This window comes from Hippoglossus hippoglossus, chromosome 16 (genome assembly GCF_009819705.1).
Source record: "Hippoglossus hippoglossus isolate fHipHip1 chromosome 16, fHipHip1.pri, whole genome shotgun sequence".
Classification (NCBI taxonomy): Eukaryota; Metazoa; Chordata; class Actinopteri; order Pleuronectiformes; family Pleuronectidae; genus Hippoglossus; species Hippoglossus hippoglossus.
Genome location: NC_047166.1, coordinates 11,758,718 through 11,779,507, shown reverse-complemented (window position 1 = coordinate 11,779,507; position 20,790 = coordinate 11,758,718). Strand labels below are relative to the sequence as shown.

General features: G+C 42.4%; 1 protein-coding gene across 1 annotated transcript in view; it reads right to left on the bottom strand.

Annotated features, from left to right (window-relative positions):
* galnt1 (UDP-N-acetyl-alpha-D-galactosamine:polypeptide N-acetylgalactosaminyltransferase 1) overlaps positions 1–20,313 on the bottom strand; it is a 40,624-nt gene extending 20,311 nt beyond the window's left edge. The window contains exons 1-2 of the mRNA XM_034609861.1: positions 19,878–20,313; positions 4,750–4,862 (exon numbers count right to left, since the gene is read on the bottom strand). The gene's annotated coding sequence lies outside the window, so the exon portion shown is untranslated. The remainder of the gene's footprint in view (positions 1–4,749; positions 4,863–19,877) is intronic.
* Between the last annotated feature and the right edge of the window lie 477 nt (positions 20,314–20,790).

The following is a 20,790-nucleotide window of genomic DNA, read 5'->3' as shown; positions in this document are numbered from 1 at the left end:
TCAGAAACAATCAGAAACAGCTGAAACCCAATATAAAACCAAATAAACACAACACAAAACCCATTCTTGTATATTCCTGTAAGGTAAATTCAGAGATCCTCCTGGATATCCTCTACGAATTCATCAAAATCTCATCTAGCTGTTTGGATCACTCTTCTCCAAAATTCTTGAAATTCCAGGGCCAGTGGGAAGCCTGATATCCCGCCCTCGCGCTCCAATCTCCTCTCTGTTTCTCTGACGACTGCAGGATTGTACCACCCTCGCTTGACCTCTGCACAGTAACACGACACAATCTAATAAACCAGCAAAAGCTTGTATATCTCTCCCTTTTCACTTTTCCTGCTGCAGACAGAGCTAGACACATATGCCAAACATATAACAGCGCACTGAGACACGGAGCTACACAGACATGGAAGCGCTCTGTCAGAAAGAAATGCACACATATCATCTTGCTCAAAACACTGTCAGAGGGATGTCAACTGGTTTCCCTGAATGCTATTTGATCACAGCAAATGTAAAAGAATTAGACAGCGGCGCTCCGAGCAGCGGCAGAGCAGATATGGATATACATAGACTAAACACACACATACGCACACACTTTTCGATTCCTGTCTTTCAGCCATTCCTCACTACTCACTATATTTCTAATCAGGCCTGGCAGAGGACACCTCAGGTCTCCTCTGTGCTCACGGCCGCCTCAGGCCCTTGTGAGTGTGTGTGTGTCGGTTTAGTTTATGTTGGGCGCTAGTCTCTTTGAAGTCTCTTTTAAAAAGCCTGGCTGCCTATGACATAAAACAGACACAGCTCTCCATCCCTACATCTCCACACTCGCTCCCTAAACCATTAACATATCACGTTCCCTCCATCTTTCTTTTATATCTCCATCCCGGGCATCTTGCTCTTTCTCTCTGCACCACCCCACCCCCACTCCCCTGCTCGTCTCTTGGTGATGTCGTCTCCTTTCAAGAGCGGTTGCCATCACTACTTCCCTACAAGAACACAATTTCCCCCTTCACATCCTTCTCTGTGTCTCTCTTCATATCCCCTCCTCTCCTCTTCTCCACAGTCTTAATCCTCCTTTAGAGATTGCACAACCAGGGTTTCTTACAAACCACTTGGAAAACTCTGTGAGAGCGTGAGGATCCGGAGCTTCACTTGCTTCACAATTTATGACTCGGGGCGAGGAGCCTCCCTTCTGGGGATGTAATGTTCATATCTATAAAAGAAAATTAAAGAGGAGAGGGACATTGTATTTATAGGAGTGAGAGCCAATGAGAGAGGGGGATTCATTTGTGTGTCATTAATCCACAGAAAGTTTGTGCTGCTAATTCATGTAATAAACTAAGATAGTTTATTTGTTTACTCTCTGTATAGCAGAGTTTTTTCTTTACTCTACAAAACCAGATGGTTTTCATTTTAACTACTTTCTCCTCCTAAAACAAACATGTAAATATGTATGTTCCTTTTTGACTGATGCATCCTCAATAGGGAAAAGAAGAGATGATGCTATTCAAGTGTGTGAAGTGTCCTTGGATCACGATAAGCTTGATAAGCTTAACAGTTTTCAAGACAACACTGATAGGAGGATGATTTTCTCCACAGTCGTATAATACCTCTCTCAACTAGAGCAGGACAACGCTCAGGCTAATATTAGGAGTGAAACAGAACAGCGTGGCCTGACATCCCGTCTGCATCGCTCTCTATGGAGTAGCTGAGGTACACAGCCGCTCCTGGCATAAATGGCTAGGATCACTTCATTTCCAGGTCATAACCTTGACAGCAAAACATAGACTGGTCCCATAGAGGAAGAAGAGCGAGACGAGTACTGAGGCAGAGAAAAACAGAGGAAGAGCTACTATTATTCATAGAGCGAAAGGCAGAGTGTGAATATATGCACACATATATATATATTCTGTATGCGTACATGTTCATAAAATATACAGAATATGAATATATACATCCAATGTTGTGGCTGATTGATGTATTTGGCTTTCAGCTACAGGGTTTCCCACAGTGTTTTACAGCACAGGTGGGTCTTTTTGCCTGAAACAAAGATCAGCTCTGCAAACATTACTAAAATTATTACAATTCTGTGAGATAAAAGCAATTAATATAGCAACATTTTTAATGAAACTTGGCAGGGTTGTTTATTATGAGTTTCATAAATTGTTCACAAACCAACATGGTGAGCCACAGGCCAGATTCTCTGTGGCTCACCACGTTGGTTTATCATTTTAGTCAAGTCAATGTTACTCCCTTTTTCTTCTTTCTTCTAAGCTGTGTGATTGTGAAGAAAGCAACACAGGATATGTCGCAAAATGTTCTCACTACAAACAACTAACAGTAAAGAAAACTGAAAAGAGTGACGGACATGTGCCTGTCGGCTGTAATATACTTTCAGCTCTGCTGCTGAAGTGAGTGAATTTGGTAGAATTACTTTAAAACCAGATGCAGGCACAACCTCGTCCACAGCCACCTAGTGTTATGACTGTTATTAAAAGAGATGCTCCTCAGTGTGTAAGGATTTCAAAACTGAAGTACAACCAGGTTGCTGACAGTTTATTATTCTTTGACTGTGTGGAAATTGGATATTACCTGATCAAAGACGATGAACAAAGGCATCAAAACATGTTCAGGGTCTGTAAGTGGGTGGTGATTATTATTGTAACATTTCCTCTAACTGTAAGGTGAGGTTTACAGATATATCTCGAATTGATAATTTTGTCACAGTTATATTTGAAGTGTTATAGGCAGCATTTTTACTAAATAACTGATATATATCTAAAAATTTAAGTGATGCATCTAAAAAGTGTTTTCTTTGTATAAAATAACTTGATCATTGGTTGATTTATATATCATAAATGTTAACCTTACAAGCCTGATATTGGTAATTGTTTCAAAACTCCGATATTGACTCAAATACATTTGTGCTCCCTTTTGCTGCAAAAACTAATATCCTTTTTAGTCAGAAAGAGAGAGAAAGTTAAAAAACGGAGAATAAAAAAAGCAAACAGCAACACAGGTAGAACTGCCCATGGCAGCGTAAAAGTCCCAGCCAAAATTGATTACCAATGCAAAGCTTGGCACGGGCACAAAGTGGAATTAAACACTTCAATCTCCAATCACTAGGGCATTTTCGGCCAAAATCAATAAATATCACTGTCACAGAGGGTGTTCCCCTGACGGATGGACACAGCACAGCTGCCTGGCTACGCTACACCAAAGAACGCACAGCACATGTATAAAAATAAATAAATTATAACAGACATAATAACATTCAAACCTCAGCATAATTTTTCAGGTCTGTGTGATGCAAGTGTGCTGTAATTGCTCTTTTAACAATCCATAATCCCACTTTTTCTCTCATATTTAATTCACCCTCTCAAACAGCCATGAATTGATCTCAACCATGCAAATTTACAGAATGGAGGATTTAGGATTCTTCAGCGATTAATACCTTTGTGTGTGTTCACAGATTTGTCTACAAATTTACAAATCTCAATGGACTGACAAATCTGGCGATTTATTTTTATCATTTACAGAACTTATTTTCAGTTACACAACTCTCTGCTCATATCTGTGAATATTTTTGTTACAGTAACTGCCCCACTTCCCATAAGGAATCATGTTTTGCAGTGGTGGTTATCAAACCCCTGGCCCTGGCACCAAAGAACTGCACAAATCTCTTCCCCTACATACCTTTAGGAAGTTAGGAAATCTTAAAGAACATGCATGATTAACACAGTCTAACAACTGCACCCATTGAGTAATCTTTAATGCCTGACTGCACAAAGACAAGTCGGTGCAAGCTTGACATCTCATCAAGAGTTGCCACTGACTTTTTATTTCCCAATGAGCAGAGCAGCAGAGTCAGAGCAAAGATCAACATTTAACTGGAGGCACCAGATTCAAGATGGCTGTCATCAGAAAGTGTAACATACCAGACACAAGCAAAACAGTTAATCACAAAAGGATTAGGTTAGCATTGTATATCAAATAACATTGTATATCACATCTTAATCATCCTGGAAATCAGATACAGCATAAATAATGACTGTACTAAGTCTATATTCCTTTCAATGAATAGTTTTAAATGGGCATATAGTAACAATAATTAGAACCTAAATAAAATGAATATAAGAAGCTGCTAATTTGCAGGCTGCTTTTTAAGAGAGCTCTTAATGAATCTTAACAGCAGTAAGGCATCTGCGGTAAGAACTAATCCTCCTCCATAACAACAGAGATGGTCTTCAACATACACAAACACTCAAGTATTTTAACAATAAGAACAGATTCAACGGATAAGGAGAAGTTTGGGAAGGTTTATGTCGGTATGACAATTGCAGCAGAATAATAGTAGGGAATGTCTGACTCATCTGTGGTAAACCTTTGACAAATCTGGTGCTTAAAATAATACTCCTGTTTTAACATTGACGTTTTGGTGACTGTAATTGATCTTCATACAGGTCACCAAGATATCCACTATTACAACTATCCCAGTGTAAGTGATGGAAGGCAGCCTACAGCTCTCATTGGTCAATCCTGATTTGCTACAATGTCCTCGGGAGATATTTCTTTGATTCAACAAACCCAAACTGCTGAAACATCACATTACCTCAGCTCATTAGCTGGAAGTGTTTAAACTGATGCATCAATGAGCTACTGATACTAAAGCATGAGGGGGACAACTGAGTCAGATCATTGTTCTGTTGTTCATTTCATAAAGCCCCAGCCTCCCTGCATACATACCTCTCTGAGTGACTAAAGGGGTCTCTGGTCAGATGTGCAGGGTGCTCCACCAGCAGAGGGGGCGGAGCTTCAGAGATCCCACTTCCTCTTTTGCTCCTCACTCAAACATGCTCCTTGAAGAGAGAAGGGAGACACAGACCCACTGTAAACATCTGAGCAGTTGCAAAGACAAGTAAAAGCTTTGATGTGATCTGAAAGTGTGATCTCAGTTAGGAATTGTTACAAGAAGATGCAGCAGCCAGTAGCTGCCTGAAATGTTTGGATTTTTATTGAGATTAGCATTTTTTTGCTATTATTAATTAAGCACGTATTATTTATTAGTACTTATGACAGAACTACACTCTTCAACTTCAAAAATCAGTACAAGTGTAGTGATTGACCCAGAAAGAAAGGGAAGAGAGCCAGGATTAGAGTTAGGGTAAGTCAATTTGAAATAGAGGCTGCTCCTCTATCCAGCCTACTTCTTACTGTCCCATAGCAGGAAAATGAGGTTGGCTCACGCAGCAACAGGAGATTGGAGACCACGATATCTAGCATCGAGCTGCTGCATTCAATGGTGGATAGAGAGTGTATTTAATGTTAATATTTTCTGGCCAGAGAATTCATCATTGTCTTAATTATTGTAGTTTACATTCCTCCTGAAAAAAATGCAAAAAAATTAAATATATAAGGTCATCGGAAATCACATGAATGCTGTTTTTGTTTTTTTGAAGGACCATGTTGGTAATATGATTGTGTAATTTGGTGTTGCAGAACAATAATTAAATCAAAATCTTGAGTACTGTAATTGAACTGTTTTCCATTTTATTTTACCGCTTATACATTCCAGTTACAGAACGAGGAGTGGGGACTGTGTTTTTTTCCAATAAGCCTGGAAAGGAGACAGCAAGCATTCTGATTGCACCTTGGGGAAGCAAAACCGCAATGCAACCACAGGAAGGCAAGAGCGAGACTGTCACTCAACGACCTCAAACACACTTCCTGACTCTGCACGCACAATAATAACACTCATCTCTCTCGCATAATCACACAATCAGAGTCACAATGTCACCAGGCATTTTTCCAGCAGCACCAACACTTCCCGGTATTAGTGGAAGTGCATCAGCAAACATGTCTGAAAAGGGTTAGACTTTCGAATGCTGTCAGTCATTTTACAAAAATGTCGGCATAACTCTGCATCTCTGGGTATTGTGTTATAAATCCATCGTGCTCCCTCCTTCCACACCCACCCAGAGGTTAAACATAGCCTAAGGCGCTCTGCCAGCCTTGGAGCAGGATAAAAAGAGAGGGAGAGAAAAGACAAGAGGGATGAAGGGGGAGGGAAAATGGGGATGGACAACTGACGGATTCTCAGAACTGCTCATTTCACTGGATTAATCTGCTATTTTTGAAAAATCCGCAGAGAATGAAGATGAGAGTGAATATGACTCAGTGTGTGTGTGTGTGTGTGTGTGTGTCCTTCAATCTGGTCCTTGGCCTACTTTAAAGCCAAGTCATCATTCTGCTCCACTGGGACTTCATATTTCTAGCCACTGTACAGGTGTGTGTGTGTGTGTGTGTGTGTGTGTGTGTGTGTGTGTGTGTGTGTGTGTGTGTGTGTGTGTGTGTGTGTGTGTGTGTGTTAAGAGTTTGTATTACAAGAGGAGCCATACCATAAATCTCTTCCTGCCAGCCCACACACTCATGCATTACTGACTGTAAGGAGGCTGTACTGCAGTGCAGGTTTGCCCGAGTATGTGAAAGGCCCTGGCCACCAAAGGTGTCTGTCTGTCTGTCTCCTCCTGAGTCATCATTCCTCATCATTCCTCATCTCCTCCCTGGTTTTCTCGCTCTCTGTCTGTCTGTTTGTATGAATTCACATGATATTGCAAACCGTCTCTCTTTACTTCCCTCTTTTCTGAACCTACATCTTTCACACACCTCCACAATGTTTGAGTGGAATGTAATCCATCTGCAAATTGGAGGCAGGAGGAGCAAGAGCTTCTATAAATACTCGACAGCTTCCCCTGACAATCACAAACTAAATCTACAGAACCACACACAACACTGCAGCGCAAATAGCAACCCATCTCTGTCGCTGTCGGCCGAGCAAACCTCTTCCTCTGCCCATCTCATGCTCTAGTCCATGCATGAGTGCTGTATGATGATGAGGAGGAAAAGACAGAGAGCAGCAACAAGGAGCATGAAAGACTAAACAATGAACTTCATGGTTTAAAAATACGGAACTGAATTATTAGGCTATTGAAGTAAAATTTGAATTAGAAAATTTGATCAAGAGAGAGTGACTCAATGTCTGTGTTTTGCCGGGCTCTTGTCCAGCAGTGCAGCAAAATCGGGAGGTTTTCCAACATGTGCAGCTACCTCAGCTTTTCCTACACATCGCCATTAAGTGTTTTCTCGTAAAAATGTAAAGCCTGGCCTCATACTGTTAAAGACACAAGAACGTGCTATAATAGCTACTGCTTCCCTAAGACAGTAAACTCAAGTAAACTGGCGTTCAACACAAAGATGCCCACGCCTCATGCACCAGATGAGAGGTCTCAGCGGTGAGGCTTACAGATAGACACTTAGTCAGGTGTGTAATGCAGAGCAAGTGAGCAGAGGTGGACCTGTCCAGACAGTGAGCTGTGCCCGTGAACATGATATGACAGAGGCCAACACTACACTGACGCAAGCCTCCATAGAGCAGAGACATTAATCTACTCTGAGAGGATCTGTGTTGATGTGAGAGCTGCTAACGTCTATTATAAAATAGTCATCTCTTCTTCAATCCCAAAACACCCATTCTCTGTAAGAATCAGGTATCTGAGCCAATACTAACCTTCTTAAGGGGATCAAATATTAGCAAGAAATGACTGATCCACATTAAATATAGTTTGCTGTGCTGCTCCATTCATCCGCGGAAGTAAAGCTTATTTGAAAACATTAATCTCTAAAAGGCAGGACATGGTAAAACTTAACTCGTGCTGATGCATAAAAAGTGTAAAATCTCAAACAATGGATGTGTGAACATCCACACTCACAGGGAAACACAGTCTTATGCAGTGAGTCAGTATTATATCTTACTATAATGTGAGGAATTTGTCTGTATGCGAGTATGTACAGGGTATGTGATGCTCCTGTCTCAAAAACATTAATTCTATCGACTTGAAATGTGTGTGTGTGTTGCTGGGTGCCCAAGGAAGTACAGTCAAGAAATCGGTGCACTTTGGACATGTGAATTTGACTCAAATTGGTATTCGGTATGGGCAGATATGCAAAGTCCAGGAAACAGAATCACTACCGGGAAGGGAAAAATGTTATCTGAACATCTCTACTGTATTGGCAGAAAAGTATATTAGTATTGAGAGAAAAGAGAGAGTTTTCTCCTTCGAACAGTCTTTGTCATCCCTCCCTCCCTCTCTTTGTTCCAGCTGTGACCAGCTGAGAATGAACACAGAGAATGCAGCTCGGCAGCCAAAAGGCTGGGTCCTAACCATTCCACCCTGCTCTTGCCTGAATCTGTGACCCTAATGAACACTCCCTGTTATTACTTCACCAAGTCTCACTCTCTCGTCTCCCACACAGGCGTCTTTCCATTCGGTCTAAGTCGAGGTAATTCCTGTCATAAATAAGACCAGGGACTGAGCCAGACTAACAAATGAAGAGGGGAGGATGAGCTCATGGATAGACAACTGGAGATATTTCTGCTAGCAAGCACAAGTCCTCTTTCGGCGAGTAGAAATCACTTAACACACCGATCGTGTGGTTCATGCAATTCGGCACCCACATGACTGAGGCTTCAAAGCAGGACCAGAGCCAAACAAGGTTGAGGAGCTCTCAAACAACCTTTGTTCTGGACAATTTAGAGAGTGGTGTGGGCTGAGCTGAAACTAACAGACAGTCAAATCAGTCCTTTACAATTCCCCAAGCTCAGAGTGAACACACTGTGACCAACCAGCCACGGCCAAGCATTAAACCAAACTGTTCCACACTCTCTCTCTCTCAAGACTGCCAAGGAAAGACACTAGAGAGCCAAAATTAGGAAAGACGGGAAAAAGGTATCTTTTCTTACCACATGATAGGTTTCTATGAGCATGTGTGTGTGTGTGTGTGTGTGTGTGTGTGTGTTTTTGGTTCCTAGCCAATGTTTCTGTTTGTGTTATGTGACTCTGTTTGTAGCGTATGTCGTACCAGAAGGACTCCAAAGATGACATCTTTGGCCTGAGCAATAACAAACAGTGCTGTGCCAAATCGGTGCAAACTGCACCTCCCCTCCACCTCGTTCCATTCGATCTCCTGCTCTGTCAAAGAACTCATGTCTCCAATGGTGTGGGAAAGGAAGGCCCGGAGGGGTCTGGAGCACCTCAAGCACGCAACAAACTCTACAATACAGGCTAAATAGAGACTAGAGGAAAGGCAACAGAAGATGACAACAACAGTGTCACAGGCAACAACAGGCATAGTTCACCATTTCTGACAGCTTTCCAGGGGGAAGCCCAGGGAGGAAAAACAGGAATGCCAGGAATAGCAAGGAGAGAATAGGTAAGAAGCAGCTGGTCCAAAATCTCCCGACACATCACTGATGTCACACTTATCAGGGATGAAACAGCTTCCACAACAGCCTGTTTTGCTTTCCACAATAAGGCCGTGCTCTGGGAGCCTGTCACTTTCCAGATATATTGTATGTACTCACAGAGGGAGGCAGGGTAGGAAGAGGAAGACAGAGGGACCAAAGAACAGGCAGAGAAGGACAGATAAAAGGAGAGTCACAGAGAGAAAGAGAGAGATTGGCTTCCTGTTTATGGAGACTGTGGAGGACAGGAAACAGAAGAGCAGGCCGCTTGACCAACGTTAACGGAATGATAGTGATGACAATAGACACACCACACGGAGACACACATACTCACTACCTTCCCTGTTCTGCGTCCTGACACAGAAAAGATTAAGCTCAAAACTTTCCCAACTATGCCCATATGTCCTGGTGTCATTTGGAGAGTTACAGTTTGGTTCTTGATTCTGTATCTCCCTGCTGTCCCTGCTCTGGCCAGCAGCAGTGTTAACAGGATAAAGCTGAAGTGCGTGCATGCCCCCAGCTGTGTGCTCAAACGCTCTCGGCAACATTCCCAATCCAGGGCAGACTTCCTAGCAATTCTACTCAGCATGTAATCTCCTTCTCTTGTGGTAAAGCGGCAAAATGTGGATTCAACACGTTCTGCGTTTACAACTGAGGCCGTTTTAAGCTGCACGCACAGCAATAACATTAACGATTGTGAGGTTAATTTTCCATGCAGCCCTTAACAAAACGCAGGGTATTTAAAAGCTTTAAAATATACACAGAACAAAGGATGGTAAATTACACATGTAAAACGGAGGAGACTATTCCTAGAAACCATCTTCAGAACTCATTCAAAAAGTTAATAGAAGAAAACAAGATGAAAGAGTAAAATGAAAACAATTACATCAATTCAAGACCAGAGCTCAAAAGAGATGATGATAATAATAATAATAATAATAATAATAAGATAAGTAATAAGTTCTCTTCACTGCAAATCTTTCTTTAAAAAACAACAACTGCTTATCGTATTACTACAGGGAAAAACCACGGCTTTTTTCAGTAAATAAAACCGATGTGACAAGCGACTGCATTATGTTTTATAGATTAAAACAAACTGCTGAAGAGGAGAAAACATTTTTTATGTGAATAAAAGAAGAGCTTGTTAACATTTAGAGCCAACAGTGATTATATTTGCATTTTAAAGACAGAGGTTTATCTCTTGGAGTAACATTGGACTTGTGGTCGGATTGTGACTCTGTGTATTCATTAGCAGCTGGAAACTTTCCAATGTGTACAGTGTTTATGCAGCGTTTCTTTTTTACTGCTATTCATCACTTACCTGGTCCTCAATCAGTTCAAAAAGGATTTTACACTGTTCTTCTGTGACCCCTGCAGCAAGAATTCACTAAATATGCAGTGGCTTTTCTGAGAAATTGTTATGCAGTATGATTTTTTTTATTTGTTATTTGTCATTTCCAAAAGCTGCAAGGCTGTGGCAAAAAAATATATTTGTTAAATGGAGCTTGTTGGGAGCAATCCAGATCCTGAAAATATGCTCTGACTGAATTAGTCCCATAGACAGTGGCTGGCTGCCAGGATGTTGGACTGTTGATGATGAGGACCACTGGTTAAACCTGGGTTTGTGATAATCCTCCTGGATTAGATAATGTTATGTAGAAAAAGGTGGTGATTGAGAAGAGACGCCAGGATTCTTTCAATTTGATCTTTTTTGCATACAGTTTTTTTCAAGTTGGTGCATAACCACTGCCTCTTAAAGACACAGGGTGTATTGAAACACTATATTGGAGATTCCAGAAATCTCTGTCTGTCTGCCTGTCTGTCTGTATGTGGGTCACATATCTCAAGAACTGTTCATCTTATCAGCTCCACACTTGACATACTGTTGAGGCGGCTGGGACTCATCATCATAAGTGCCGACGTCGTTCACAATATCAACACATTCACAACAGCATGTTCCCGGCAATGACAACGGATTCTCCAGTTCTGGCTTCTTTGCTTCACCAAACTTTGAACAAACAGGTGAACAGCTTTCTGTTAAATAGCCCATTCCAAACCGACAGGTTTTGAACTAATGAACTATAAATTTAAGTTGACAACAAGCTTAACTATATCTGTATGTCTGGTAATGTTTGTTAATCCCTTCCTTACTCATAAATATAAAATACTGATACTGTAGGGAAAGCTGTGAATTGCAGGTTTTCTATATTCAGGCCATTTCATATACTTGAGTTTGTCACTTGCCTGTTTTCAAGTAATTGCAAGAATTGCATCATTGTGACATTCGTGCAACCTGATATACGCAACTGCTATGTAATGCAGTGGAAAACTTAAGAGAGCCATTAATGTAACACACCTTCAATCGTCTCCAGAGATAAAACCGTCTAATTCATGAGAAGGAAACATCTAGAGAACCCATAATCATATACCTGGCAAGCTAAGTGTGCTGAGTCACTGCAGGAGAGTAAAGTATCCACTGCTTCAGCCTCCTTTCACAGGAGAGAGACACTTTTCATTTCACTGCTAACACAGTGCCATTAAAAGGACTTCCCAACAAATCGAGACATCTGCTATCTCCAGTTGTCTTTCACAAGACGGTCAGCAGCATCATGTAACCTGCGTGTTAGCAGCCCCGCTCCTCATTAAACCTGTTATTTAACACTTCTGGTCCAGAACAAGTGGTTTGGTCTGTGGGATCATATATCAAAATAATGGACACTCAATAGCCTATTGGCTGCCGCAAAATGCCCAATCAATCACCGGGCAAATCTAAATATACACACACGACTCAACTCTCTCTCTCTCACACACACACACACACACACACACACACACACACACACACACACACACACACACACACACACACACACACACACACACACACACACACACACACACACACGTAAAATTGAATGATGTAATGACAAGCACACACACACTTCCTAACAAAGCTAACACTGTCAATATTTAATTTAAGCAGCTCCGTCAAAACGTTGATAGCCTTTAGACACACACACACACACACACACACACACATAAAACCAAATGTTCAGCAATAACTTCATCTTAATGACTGCAGGTGAAATCCACTATGAGCCACACACATGACTAATCTGGGCATCCTCTTTCCAATCTAGCTTTATTGAGAAGTCACACGGATTTTCCATCTCTATTTCTATCACTGTGGCTCTAAATATCCTATTGTAATAGAACTAGGTCCACACAGTTTCAGATGCCCTTGTTTGATATGTTGAACACATCTATCTAAGCACGCAGACAAAAAGGTAAGCATGACTAAAATAACCAAAGCACAGGCTGGCCCGTTTCCTTTTGCATTGTTGTGAAGTCTTTTTTAAGTCCACCTACAGTAAGTACAGAAGGCAGTATCCTGATGTTGTCTCTCCCTGCAGAGCTGCAGCCACACTGACCCACATTCCAAATTCTGGTAGATTACACTGCAGCACATACAACATACGCACGCGCACACACACAATCACTCCATAAACCCAGTGCACCTGACATTTGTGGCTCATAGAAAGGCAATTTCTAATGGCTTAGCACGCACACACACACACACACACACACACACACACACACACACACACACACACACACACACACACACACACACACACACACACACACACACACACACACACACACACACACACACACACACACACACACACACACAATGGGGTCTGTTGTTCTGCAGCCCATCAGCTAGTAGTAATCCTTGATATGTTTATCAGTGTGACTGGGGACTAACAACTGCACTCAAGGAGTCACACAAACAAAGAAGCACAAACATGCTCAGACACTCAGAGAAGCTGCCTGGTTGCAGATAAGAGCCAGAGGTGGACAAGTGTGTGTCTGTTAGCCCTCAGTGGAGTGCTGCACCCTCAGCACTCGGGGTGAGCCTGGGGCAGATGGGCTGCTCTGTAACACATCACACATCTGCCAGAGCAACGGAATGTCTTCACTGGTGTAAAGAACACAGAGTGGAGAGAGCTGAAAATAAACACTATTGAATGTGAAAATTTATATAAATATATCTCAAACTTTAGAAGACTAATTGTGCACATCGATTGTTAAATAGAGATGACACGAACACACACAAGTTCTTAGTAGGAGTTTAAAGGTAAATGTATAAATGCTCTACTCTGAAATGTATTTAAACAAAACTTACTGTGTGAAAAGGTATTTTTTTATTTGGAACATGAGGGTTACTGGTTTGCTGACTTCTTTTTCTCAGCACCTTTTCTTGACCACTTGACCTTACACGCAAAAATGAAAGTAATAAACCAACACTGTCTGCTGCTCCTGAAGAGTAAGGTTGAGACTGCATCCATAACAATACGTTTTCGTTTTAAAACTGCATTCTAAAACTAAAACGATCTCCGTCCACACAAGCACCGAATCAGTAACTATTCCCATCCATCCTGAAAAAAACTGTATTTTACTAGAGCATTCACTGGAAGCAGGTTGTCTTCTCTGCAGTTGGTTACTAAGTACCAATCATAAAGCAAATGCAGACTTTTAAAATTAAAATGGGACCAGTAGAGTTTCCAAACTTAAGTAGTGTGGACGACAGGTGTAAACATAGCAGTCATGATGCCTTTAAAAGCTAAAATATAGTAGTGTTGAAATATCCTGCCTTTAACTGACAGGTACTGCATAAAGTATTCTTCTTTAGAAACCAGCAGCAAAGAAAATTCCCATGACATTAGATTTTCACAAAACAAACAGGTGTAGCAGCTGGATGCAGAAGCCAACGTTCGCTCACAAACAAAAGGAGTGGAACGCATTAAAAAACGACCACAAAAACAATCAGGCCAGAGTTAGGAGAAACATCTGTGTTTCAGTGTGTGTCACACAATTGTTTCTCCATGAGTCAGCAGAAATTGGACATATTCCCCTTCCTCCTATGGTGGGTGAGAGGGGGTGGGGTGGGCAAGGAGCGCGGCTGTCACCATGGAAACTATGTCTTTTCCTGTCGGGTCATATCTCAGACACAGACAGATGCTGTGAGCAACATAGGGATGCATGAGCAGCACAGGTAATCGTTGGAGCGAAGCTGAACACTGTATAGAGTTACACAGTGATACCAGGGGAGCTGTATTCAGGTGTTCAAGGTGACTCTTAGAGCATCTGTTTATGAAGTAAACCATGTATTACAATAGCTTGCAGTACAGTACTCCAAAGACATATAGACATGCAACATCAAGTCAGTTCAAATTTAATTGGATTTTGTTCAAGCTAAGAAAGTTGTAATTACATGTCCAGGTGTAAAAGAAATATGGGGAATTGGATTTGCTTGTCATCATGGCAAGACAAATTAAAGCCATTAGAGCCATTTTAATAAGTCTTTAACAGTTTAGATTGTCAGGAGTAAATACCATGTACATACTGTCATTAAGTTAACTTGAATTTAAATATGATTTTTATTTTATTTTATTTTTTTTTTTTTTTAAAAAAAGGTACACCATGATGACATTACTTTTACTTCATGAATGGACCCACCATACAACCAGTGATCCCCACGTGACGGGCCATTGGCTCCACCGATCCCAATTAATTGGTCGTCCTCAAAGTGATTCATTGGGCCACTGGTCAAGTAAAACAACACCGTGTCCTCCCCCTCTCTGGGATGATCGGCTTCTCACCCCGCCTTCAAGGGTTAAAACAATTGCAAACACTCAGATGTGGTTGAACAACAATTCCGAAGAAATCATTCTAATTTTATCCCAATAGTGTTGATCTCTCTCTCTCTCTCTCTCGTAATGGGGGCCAAAGGTTTTATCTCCAGGAACAAAAACTGAAGAGCAGGCAGGCAAAGAACACAACATGTCCTCTCTGTGTGTCTGTGATCCCTGCTCCATTTCAGTAGCCTAACAGCAGGAAACCTACACACAACAACCAGTGCAGTCAGAGTTCAGTGTGGGTGTGGGTGTGGGTGTGGGTGTGTGTGTGCGAACATGTGTATCACTGGATTACTGTCACATATAACCAGCAAATGTTGGTTATATGTAGGAGATGCAGACGTGAGACTATAGCAGGATAAATTAAATGTAATACTGATCTAATGCTACTCTGAATAATAATACTTTAATACATTATTGTTTGGACATTGGGCTATCGGGGATAGCTCTGACTATCGTCAATCACCAGGATGATCATTTATTGGCACAACCCTGACACGACTGTTGCTGAATACTGTTGCTAAATCAGATTTCCTTATCATTCAGTGAGCAGAAACACTCTGTATATCCAGCTGAGACACACTGGGGGCTAGAGGCTCTGAATCATCTGTAGAGGCGCTGTGTGCAGTCTAAACATCCTGAGAAGTGCGGCTCTTATTCCTTTAGATTTACAATATATCGGTTTTCAGTAAATCTGTTTATGAGGAGTCAAAGTACAGTTACGTAAACATGTTGTGTTAATAAATGACAGACCACAAAAGAGAAAATCACACTCTTTACACATCACCTGTGTATAAGCACACACATGAATAGTAAATACTCACAAACAATCTATACAAATATACTGAAAACATGCACACAGCCAAGGTTTATGTGTTTGTGTTGGCCTTTGGTTGCTTCCAGCCCTGGAGGGAGCAGGGAGCTGGCAAGACTCCCTGGTGGCACTGACTGACCCACTTCTATGGAACTCTATCCCTAATGTGACCCGTTGCAAAGCAAGAAGAAACACACAGCAGCAAACACACATGCATGCACACACACACACACTAACAACTGGAACTGCTTGACTACAAACCCTAAATGACTAAGACTCCGAGAGGGGAAAAACTTCTAAATGCTGCTTTTGGTATCTCCCCCTCTCTCTCATCTCTCTCTGTTTTCTGATTCTCTCACTTTGTCTGAAGATCAACCATTTAGGTCACAGCTATCTGATCCTGCTAAGCTAGCTACAACATCCGGAGTGATCATCTGTAAGGTCTACGATAAAACTAGGCTGCAACAAACCCAAGCTTTTTCAATTTCAATTAATTATAAATGAAGCCAATAAATAAAAGTAATATAGCGTCACTGGACTGAGTCCAACAAAGTCCAACTGCCCAGATATCAACACAAATTGATGCAAAGTGTAGCAATAAGTCCAGTATTTCTGCCAGGGTAGAGGGTGGTGTGTGCCTGTGTGTGTGCCTGTGTGTGTGTGTGTGTGTGTGTGTGTGTGTGTGTGTGTGTGTGTGTGTGTGTGTGTGTGTGTGTTGAGGGGCGGGGGGTCTAATGCAGCAGCTCATCTGGATTTATCCCAGTATGCAGTCGGGGAATCTGGTGGTGCGCATGTGTCGTACAGCAGCAGTGAATGTCAATAGGTCATAAAAATCTATCTAACTTAATGTTAGCTAGTAAAATTGACCTCTGTCTCCTCTCTTTCTCTATCTCACATTTTGCAGAAGTGAAACACTGTACGTCAGTCTGATGCGGTTTGTTTTGCTTCCTTGCGAAAGGAAGATTTCATTAAAAAGACAAACACCGGAGTGAACAAAGTCAAACTGATATTTCACTGGCATGAACAGATATGGCAGAGGTGTAATCTCTCTCTAGTATATAGTAGAGTAATATGCATCCATTTTACAGAGTTTAAAATAACATTCGAGGTCACAGGTCTTCATGTTTGGTTGACTGTGCTTTGAAAGCAGATAGTTTTATTATCAATTAATGATTTTTTGATTAATAAGTTAATTGTTTGCTAGAGTCCAAGGTGACATTGTCCAATTGCTTGTTTTGTCTGACCTACAACCTAAATTCAGTTTGCCGAATTTGCTTGACAAAGTACTAAAATGATTAAGTGCTTCTCAAATTTGCAGTTAATTATTTTTCCGTCAGTGAATTAACTGATTAATTGACCAATTTGTCTCAGCAGTTATGACATATTGAACAACTTCTCACTCCCTTCACATGCTTGTTAACGCTGAGGCAGGTTGCTGATCATCAGCTGAGATAAACAACATAACAAAGCGTGGAACTACAGTAAGTTCAGCTATTTACCGTGCTTTGAAGCTAAAAAGAAAAACCAAACAACTCAGACAAGGATATCGCCTGTGGGTGCACCAACCTGATGTTACACTGTCTATTTACGTAAGCAGTGACAACATAGCAAAACAGGGTGACTGAACTTTTTAGGGTCAGGAAAGCTGGTATGAGCTCCTCATGCATATTGTGCACTAATCGTGTGTATATGCATGCGCCTGTTTGTGTGCATGTGTGTGTTTGCATGTGTATCTGATCCGGCCATAGTCTGGAAGGAGGAACAATGGCATTCCTGTGCTCTGAGCTCCAGGTGGCTGTGGAAACCCAATCCCAAACCAAGCCTCGCTGGCACACAGAGTGCCGGGAACACCGAACGCTGCTGCCTCTCTCCGGAGACATGGGCCAGAATAGAGCTATTGTTCCAGACCAGCTCGGAGAGCAATACATGCACTGCAGCCACCCTCAATGACAAACACAGACAAGCACAAATACTAATACACACATGTAGTGGATATCTTTCACTTTCATTTTAACGGATGTAAAACTGAATTAGGGGGGGGGGGGGGGCATATCTAATTTATGACCATGATGAAAAACATGTAACGGTAAAACATCTAGGTTGCATTTGTGCACATATGACTGGGATTTTAGCAAAGATCAAACAAATTATATTCCAAAACATGCTATTACCATTAACCACCTGTATTACCATTACATAGAGGAAGCATACAGCTCATTACTTACACATACGCTCTATATAAGCTACAGCCACAGTGATGCATCTACACTAGACACATTTCTATCTCCATACATGTTGATGGATGTGATTGACGCCATTCACTTCAGAGGACATTCATCGGATTTTATCATAATCCAAATACTAATCTCTAATATAATGATCCTCATGAGGCCAAAATGTTCCCAATTTGCAAAAAAATCTCAAATAAGCCCTGATAAAAAAAACAAATGGGACACATACACAAAAGCAGGCACATCTGCTGAGGCCTGAACACACAGTTAACACACACAGGGCAGGAAACGCATCATGCAGACTCCACGGCCTTGAAATGAGGAACATGATTCATTTCCTTTCAGTTCGAGACAGTCAAACCTTAGCACAGCACTGAGTTCAGATACACAGCTCTCAGGCGAGGTCCGAAACATGACACTTACAACAACCCAGGTCAGGAAACCGTTCATGTTCAGGCACCAAGAACCGATGCTACAGGTAGCACAAAGGTTCAGCAGCTTCCCTCCAGCGACGCACCATATTCTCCATCTGCACTCGCACAATCAACAGCGCACACACACACACACACCAGGGATTAATAATACATGCTTTCCTTTTCTCCCCCTTTAAGGAACATGACAGATTAATTTAAGCGGTTCTCTGTCAATCCCACTTCTTCATCTGCTCTGCTCCACAGCTGCTGCTTCTTGCGGGATTGATAGTGAATCCATTTTCTTATCTCGCCAGATAATTACAGCATTGTTAATGCTCACTCGCTCATGCATTCTCTCCTCTGTCACTCACTCAGTGAGTCTCTTCTGCTCACACACAGATAGACTCACACACACAGATACACTCACACACCGTTATCCTGCACATGCTTCAACCAAGTGAGTGAATTACAGGAAATGTGATTACCCTAAATTTAACAGGGAAGGAGGACCCTCTAAATCTACAGCCCAAAAAGCAAAGGGAACAGATCGATTGAGGTCCCTCGCTTTTCTCTCCCTATTTGTATAAAGGCAAGTCCAAGTCCAAGTCCTCTCATCGTGGGTAACGCCTGCAAGTATCTAGTCCAGTTTCACATGATTCAACTTTTCTGTGAAAACCAGGAACTGGATGACTGGGAGTCTTCACATGCATCATGCTAAGCTGAATCACCTGACCTCTATCAGGACACAGGGGACACAACAAGCAGCGTGCAGGGGTTAAATTCCGAGTGCACAGCTCATCTTTCCAGGCTGTGATGCAACACTGGAGCTCGGAAATGTTCAGGGGACGGACACAGATGAGGAAGAGCACATGCACTCTGCACGTCAACCATGATGGTCCATTTAAAGCACGAGCTGCTGTATGATACCGTGCACGGAGGCAGGCTGTGTGTTAACTGTCTCCACACACACGCACACACACACACACACGCCATTTGAACTGTCAGGAAAACTGGCTGCAGGCATATGCGGCAAGTGTGAGATCATATTATTCTGGCAGTGGCCCATTCTCCACACTTCGACATTTTCTGAGTGTAAAAGTATTTATGAGCCTCGCTATCGCTGAGATGTGTTTTATTTCTCCAAGCACGTTTCTGACCCTGTGCGCAGGAGCTGGTATTGACCCATTAACGGGCAAGTAAAGTGACGATTTGTGTGTTTTAGCGGTGAGTCGCATCACATCTCGGTTGCTTGGCTGCTTCTGTCAACAAGAGCCGCTCCGCTGTAGCGGCGCCAGCCCGCTGCCGCTAGATAACCCCACTGCTCCGCCGGCCAGAAACAAGCCCGCGGCGGGTCGCGAAAAAGAACACAACGACAAACACAATGGCTCCCGGCACGTTTTGTTCGCTTACCCGGGGTGACGGGGCTCCTCGGTCCGCCTCCGACGAGAAGAGACGACGGGCAGAAAGCAGCCGCGGTCTCAAAGTATCGCAGCTAAGTTAGCGGGCTAGCTAGCTTAGCCTGCTAACGGTGATGGTGGAGGGAGGAGGGAGCTGTGTGGTCCTCTCTCCCCGCGTCGACGAGACAAACCTCGGGCGGCAAAAAAAAAACAGCCGAGGTGTTTTCTCAGGGTGAACGCGACCACGGTGTCAAAAAGTCCGCGGCGGAGGAGACATCCATCGGGGAGGGAAGCGAGACTGCGAGTGTGGGTTCAGACGGCGGCAGCGGCGCTATGCGGTGTGAGCTCCCCCTCTCTACGGACGGACGTGCTGCCTCTGCCTGGGTCTGTCTCACCCACTGAGGGAGAGGAGAGGAGCTCGGCTGCTGATGTGCGAGGCGAACCCGGGCAGCATCACCGCTCATCCCTCCCTCCACCAACCCGGAAGAAATACTACAACAGATCCCATCCTGTTTTACCAAAGAAGTGCTACAGCTGCATCTAAATGTGTGCACCGTGCAGGAATTAGTCTGGACCAGAGGTTTGGACAAAATGAGTGAGGGAGGAGCCACAGATCTCAATATATATATCCGTTATACTGAATAATAAATGCATGGATTTGACATTCAAGATCTATAAATTAGAATAATGCAGCCCTGTAGAGATTAACTGCATAGGTACGTTATAATTATTAATATGGGCTCATAATTTAACTCGAATCAGACCAAGGACTGAGTCATAATAAAGAAGAATTCATCAAAGTCAAAGGGCAAACAGTCAGACAATCTTTGCATTAGAACGATAATTATACATCACACATTATAATTCACCAGAGGGTAAATCTTTTACACTGCAGCCGTATATTAACCCTCAGGGAAGCTGCTGCT